General features: G+C 49.4%; 1 long non-coding RNA gene across 1 annotated transcript; it reads right to left on the bottom strand.

Annotated features, from left to right (window-relative positions):
- Window positions 1-1,374: 1,374 nt before the first annotated feature.
- On the bottom strand, window positions 1,375-6,394 carry LOC135173965 (uncharacterized). Its single transcript, XR_010301613.1, has 2 exons — window positions 5,063-6,394; window positions 1,375-4,590 (listed from the first exon to the last, which is right to left on the bottom strand). It is a non-coding gene; the product is annotated as an uncharacterized LOC135173965 (long non-coding RNA).
- Window positions 6,395-7,186: the final 792 nt, after the last annotated feature.

The raw sequence follows: 7,186 nt of genomic DNA, 5'->3' as shown, positions 1-7,186 counted from the left end.
GAAGAATCATAGAAATTCGGTTTAGAAAAAGCAATCCTTCTGCTTATAGACCAAGACAGGAATGGCCTAGCCTGGAATCCCCTGCACTATTCTGCAGCTTTCCAGCTCCCTCACACACTGGCAAAAGAAACTTTCTCCTAGCTGCTTTCCTTTGAAGCAGAAACACGTTACCATCCTAGCTCTATTGAAGAACCATAGAAATTCGCTTTACAATAAGCATTCATTCTGCTTATAGACCCAGTAAGGAATGACCTAGCCGGGAATCCCCTGCATCATTTTGCAGCTTTCCAGCTCCCTCACACACTGGCAAAAGAAACTTCCTCCTAGCTGCTTTCCTGTGAACCAGAAACACGTTTACATCCTAGCCCCATTGAAGAACCATAGAAATTCGCTTTACAAAAAGCACTCCTTCTGCTTATAGACCCAGTCAGGAATGACCTAGCCTGGAATCCCCTGCACCATTCTGCAGCTTTCCAGCTGCGTCACACACAGGCAAAAGAAACTTTCTCCTAGCTGCTTTCCTTTGAAGCAGAAACACGTTTACATCCTAGCCCCATTGAAGAACCATCGAAATGCCGTTTAGAAAAAGCACTCCTTCTGCTTATAGACCCAGTCAGGAATGACCTAGCCTGGAATCCCCTGCACCATTCTGCAGATTTCCACCTCCCTGACACCCTGGCAAAAGAAACTTTGTCCTAGCTGCTTTAGTTTGAAGCAGAAACACGTTTACATCCTAGCCCCATTGAAGAAACATAGAAATTCGGTTTAGAAATAGCAATCCTTCTGCTTATAGACCCAGTCAGGAATGACCTAGCCTGGAATCCCCTGCACCAATCTGCAGCTCTCCAGCTTCCTCACACACTGGCAAAAGAAACTTTCTCCTAGCTGCTTTCCTTTGAAGCAGAATCACGTTTACATCCTAGCCCCATTAAAGAAACATAGAAATTCGCTTTACAAGAAACACTCCTTCAGCTTAAATACCCAGCCAGGAATGACCTAGCCTGGAATCCCCTACACCATTCTGCAGCTTTCACGCTGCGTCACACACTGGCGAAAGAACCTTTCCCCTAGCTGCTTTCCTTTTAAGCAGAAACACGTTTACATCCTATCCCTATTGAAGAAACATAGAAATTTGCTTTACAAAAAGCACTCCTGCTTATAGACCCAGTCAGGAATGACCTAGCCTGGAATCCTCTGCACTGTTCTGCAGCTTTCCACCTCCCTGACACCCCGGCAAAAGAAACTTTGTCCTAGCTGCTTTCCTTTGAAGCAGAAACACGTTTACATCCTAGCCCCATTGAAGAACCATAGTAATGCTGTTGGGAATCACGTTCGGTGGAGCGCTATGGGAAGATGACTCTTTGTTCACCAATATGGTTAGATGGTCAAATCCACTTTATTTCCGTGATACAGTGACTTATATGCATTCTAGCAAGAGGCGTGCTCAGCTTAAGATTGGTTACAGTCAGAGGGTCCAGAGTTACATGTAAGGTGTGCATAGGTTAACTTATCACAACATTCTAAGGGTCAGCCTTCCAGACCACCCACTCCAGCCCCCTTGGTTATCTAGTCTCTGCCCACTGCAGCTGTGTGTGGGGTGCTCAGTTGTTTACATCTCGATTTCCTAGCCTCGCTGGGAACCAAGGACGTTCTCAGCGGCAGTTACCCATGTTTATGACTTTATGTCCTCGACTGGCGAGAAATTCTTCCACAATTCCCTCTTTTTCTTTTGAGCAACCCACACCTGGCTAACTACCTTAGTTAAGCTCTTCTTAATGCAAGCAAAGACAATACAAGCGCATAGCAAAATTATTATGAAAATAGCAAATAACCGTAAGCCTTCTCCTAATAAGCTGCTTAACCACCCCGGGATTGTCTCAAACAGGTGCTGCAACCAGTCATCAAAGGTCAATGTTTCCTTTTCCATCTTGTCAATATGACCTTTCAACCAGGTTATACTCTTGTGAATGGACTCACCATGATCTGATAAATTCAAACAACACATCCCTTCGAAGTCCTTGCAGCCATATCCTTGGGCTAGCAAAGAAAATCAACGGTTGCTCGATTTTGCAATAGGGCATGACGAAGGCAATTTTGATCAACCAATAGTTGTCCTAAAACCTTTGTGGTGACATTGGCTTGTTTTGCTGACCAACGCGCGAGTCTCTCTAGCTGTACTAATGCTTTTCCAGCTGCTCCTCCTGGTAGAAATACAGCTAAGGCAACACGAGCAGCTGTGGATAACAATTGAACGTTGTCATTGCAATTAGGACTCAATTTTAGAGATCACTTAGATTGGTGTCGGGCTAGGTCCCTGAGCTGACTAAGATGAGGGGCAAACATTGTCAGTTTACCCAGATAACATGGACCTCCATAAACGTTCTTTGGTATGCCTTGCCAGGCTCTATCACCACAAATAAGGAACACACCAGTGGGAAGTGCCTTAGCGGTTCTGTTGTTCCACAACAGATGACCTCGGCCCCTTCTTGATGCTTTAACACCATAACGCCAATTGTTTGCTCCAAAAGCACCTAAAGGTCTAATATGGGCCTTGTCAGTGTCGTTTGAACCGCAGTGTCCGCCCTCATTGCTAAGGAAGTTATCATAGGATGTTTAACACAGGGGTGAATGGTGCAGCTACAAATCAACAGTGCTACAATTGAAGGAATAAACCTGTTAGAGCTTTCATCAGTAGCATTAGTCTGGCAAGCTAACAACCCAAGCTTAGCTAACAATCCCAAAAGCTATTTCTGCAAGCGACAGTAAGTCATTCGTTCAGAAACCCAAAAGTCCAGACGAACATCACAGTCACAGGAGAGTGCAGGTGTGCCACGTCTTCGCTGGCTCTGTGTGGCAGTCGACATTGCAGATTTGTAGGTCAATCAGCTGTCGAGTATTCTTCTCAGACTCCATAGTTCTGGGTTCACTCGATGTTCTCATTACACTCCTTAGCTATGACCTGTGTCTGACTATTGTGCTTAAGAACTACAGACCTCTAAATACAATACAAAGATATGCCCTAGATGTTACTATCAGTCCATTCTAGTTAGGCCTTTTCCCACAGTTCTTCATCTGCTTTCAGAATTTGGGGCAGTGTTTTTTTTTTATCTCTTGCAGGGCCCTTGCAAGAGAGAAAAAGGTCACATTGCCATCTTATGCCAATTTGAGTGGGCCTTGGCCTTTACAAAGCTGTTAAACTGAACCTATTCCATTAAACCACAACCACTGAAAACTCATAAAATACCCAAATTCGTTAGCCATGGTCCAAACCTTAAAGATCCATACAAATACAATCATCATGTCAGTGCTTCTTTCAAGTCCTTTCACAGTTCTGCCATCTGAGCAAGACTTCTGCTCACTTTAGGGAAAAAACAGGTTGGTCATAATCAGGTTGGTCTTCATCAAGGCCTGTGAAGATAAATGGTCAAACACAAGCAGATACAAGAACAAATGCAGACACATCCATTGCCTAGGCTAGCAGATCCACTGGCCTAGTCTGTATGCTGTGATTAGAAAAATCTCGAGAAAAGAAAAGATTTCTTCTGCTATCCTACTGTCCTCTAACCCATTTTCCCCTTTTCAATAATGCCTAGATATACCCAAGAAAAACATCCCATAACATCCTTATGTCCTAAGTTCCCAAAACTACAACCCTTAGTCTTAACTTATCTTACCCTAAATATCTGTCAGCTATAGGAACTTCAAGAAAAGCAAAGAAAACCCAAGAAGATATCAATACCATGGTATTCTCAGAAAAGGGAAAAGTCAGAATTGTCACAAGGCTCATTTCATTGCAATTAGCAGCTGTTCCAGTAAACTTCTATACTAGTCCTGTCTGTATCTGTTATTGGGGGAAGGAGCTGACTGGCATTAGCCTACAAGCTCTATCATTCCCTGCTCCTAGTCCAGAATCTGGTTAGTGACTTGCAATGTGGATCTCAGTGCCTACACCCTCGCTGTGAGAGGCAATGCATCTGAGTTCTAGTCTGTCCTGCTTGGTGCCTTCCGTGTCTGTATAAGTTTCCACCCATGGTCAGTGGCATTAGCATCTCTGCTATGTCCTAGCAATCTCCCTCTTTTTCTTTTTGCCACTGAGCAGGGGGTGCAAAAGTCATTGTTGCGTAGTCTGTAGAAAGAATTAACCAGTAAGGCGATGGTAAATACCCCAGCCAGGAACTACTAGCTATCATTTCGAATCCGAACTGTTATCATCAGGTGACTAAAAAAATACACCTGTGCGTGTCCATGCCTGTAACAGGGGCAAAAATGGTCCTAAGTCGTCCTCATCATTCTTGCTACCATTTCCATAAACTTTCTGACATCTGTCTGCAGTAGCATAGTATCACAGTACCATCAGGGTTGGAAGAGACCTCATAGGTCATCAAGTCCAACCCTTCACCACGGGGCTCAAGGTCAGACCATGGCACCAAGCGCCACGTCCAACCTTGCCTTGAACAGCTCCAGGGCACCAGGGACGGCGACTTTACCACCTCCCCGGGGAGCCCATTCCAGTATCCAATCAGTCCCTCAGTGAAGAGCTCTCTCCTCGCATCTGGTGTTGTCAAGACAGCTTCGAGGCTTCGCTGCCTCCTAGCAAGGAAAAAAAAATCCGTAAGAGGAGATAACTCCGGCAGAAAAAAAAAAAAAAAATCCGTAAAAGAAACAACGGGCGGGGGGGGAACGGGGCCCCGCGGGCCCTCCACAGGCGGCTAGAGGGGGGGGAGGAGGAGGGGGAGGAGGCCAGCAGCCGCAGCGCCGCTTTTGTCCTCGGCCCTCCAGCTTGCCCAACCCCCAGCTGTTGGTCAGCCGCCACTTGCTGTTTCCGTCCTTCTTTCCCCCTATTACCTATCCTGAGGACATAATACGAAATCTACTCTGAAAACTCCCAAACTGCCGTCCTCCCTGTCAGGCTCTTCAAGACAGAGAGAGGAGAAAAAAAAAAAAGGCAGAGGTGAAGCTGTGAGCTATCGAACTGCTAATCTCCCTGTAGCTATACAAACGCAAATTGACTAAACTCCGAAACGACTCAAGGAAAACCACAAACTCTTCCCACCCCACCGACCCCTCAGCATCTCCCTCAGTCCCCCAGCTGTTGAAGGCTCGCGGGAGACCCCTCGGCTTTGGGATGCGGTCCGTCGGAGATGGGGCGGGCGGGCGGCGGTGAAGGGGGCGGATCTGAAGACTGTTCCGCCGAGCAGCGGGAAAGGGAGGGTCCCGAGCCGTCCGGTGCGGTCGCGTCTGCCGTCGGTCCATTCTCTCTTTACCGTCCGTTCCTCTGTACCTTCAGTAGCGTCTTTTACCGGCTGAAAACTAAAAGTCCGTGTCCTGTATCGCGTGCAGTCATCCGCGGGGACGCGCGGGCTACAGCGGCAGATTCGACACAGTACACACAGCGGCAGGCAGCCGCCCTCCGCGCGGCAGGTCCGAAAACTTTTCCAAGCTGAGAAGCGATTGTAACTGGCTGCCGGCGGTCGCTGCGGGCAGCCGCCATCATGGGTGTGTCAGTGAGTCGCTACGGGCAGCCGCCATCATGGGTGTGTCAGTGAGTCGCTACGGGCAGCCGCCATCGCGGGTGTGTCAGTGAGTCGCTACGGGCAGCCGCCATCATGGGTGTGTCAGCCGCAACTCAGTCCCAAGCGCATCTCTCCCAGCGCTCCGTCAGCCCACAGAGCTGAAGCAAGACGAGATGTCTCTCGGAGACTAAGACTCGTCAGCGGGGACAGAAAACAAAGTCATTCACATAGTGATAAACAATGGCACACGCCCAGTTCTTTTCGGGGGCTTGCAATGCTTTGCAACGAACAATCAGCAGAGAGTTGGTGTGGTCTGCATGCCTCGCGGCAAAGTTGTGTACTCAGAGCGGCTCGCAGGCTCTGCTTCAGTCACAGATGGTACTATAAAGGCAAATAGCCGGCAACCTTGTTGCGAACCGCGTATTGCTCCTGCGGTCAACGTGGCTACAATCGGGCTACCGGGCGCGGCTCCAGTAGGGAAGGAGGGCGGAGGCGGGCGCGCGGGGCGGGCGACACGGGTGCCCGCCGGGATCGTACGGCACGCTCATTTTCAACTCCGCCACAGAGCTGGCAACCTTCCCAGCCACGCCTTTAACGGAAGCAGCTCTGCCGAGACCGAAAAACCGAACCACGGAGCCTTCTCTCTTTGAGACGCTCGGGGCGGGGGTGGAGGAGAAACCTGGTGCCGCGCACGCGTCAGAGCTGTTCGTAGCGGCCGGCAGGGCTAGGAGTAGTACCAGGAAGACCACCGCCGCCGTGTTTCTTTCGGCTGTCATCTTTAGTAACGCGCGGAGCACCTCCCGCCGGGCGGGACTTAGCTGGCGGGTCGATTCAGAGTCTGTGCCGTTGCTAAGAACCGCGTCCCACAGTGCGTCTCCGACCTCCCGCTGCACTTTCGATCTTAAAATCATGGGAGGCTCATTACTCGCATGACCCTGCGCATACGCCCGGGCCAGCAGCTCTCAGAGCTCAGTGTCTGTCGAACTTCTCTCACGAGATAAATACGCCAGCAAACGCAGTGCCCCAGCAAATCCACTGTGGGCCTTACCTGCCTTACACACGGGCTGTTCACTCCGGAAATGAACGTCCAGACTACTGCCACCTCGGGGCAGCGCTACCCGGCCCAGCGGCACCGAATGACGCTTACTCTCTCCGATACGGAGAACGTCCCACAAGTTGATCGGACCCCTCTGTCTTCGGGCCAACCCTCCGGCCCCCAACGCAGTCTCACCTGCGGCCGGCTTGTGTCCTGACTCCTCTGTTCGAGCGCCAGATGTTGGGAATCACGTTCGGTGGAGCGCTATGGGAAGATGACTCTTTGTTCACCAATATGGTTAGATGGTCAAATCCACTTTATTTCCGTGATACAGTGACTTATATGCATTCTAGCAAGAGGCGTGCTCAGCTTAAGATTGGTTACAGTCAGAGGGTCCAGAGTTACATGTAAGGTGTGCATAGGTTAACTTATCACAACATTCTAAGGGTCAGCCTTCCAGACCACCCACTCCAGCCCCCTTGGTTATCTAGTCTCTGCCCACTGCAGCTGTGTGTGGGGTGCTCAGTTGTTTACATCTCGATTTCCTAGCCTCGCTGGGAACCAAGGACGTTCTCAGCGGCAGTTACCCATGTTTATGACTTTATGTCCTCGACTGGCGAGAAATTCTTCCACATAA

This window comes from Pogoniulus pusillus, unplaced genomic scaffold, assembly GCF_015220805.1.
Source record: "Pogoniulus pusillus isolate bPogPus1 unplaced genomic scaffold, bPogPus1.pri scaffold_169_arrow_ctg1, whole genome shotgun sequence".
Lineage (NCBI taxonomy): Eukaryota > Metazoa > Chordata > Aves > Piciformes > Lybiidae > Pogoniulus > Pogoniulus pusillus.
This window is presented reverse-complemented; position numbering and strand designations above follow the sequence as displayed.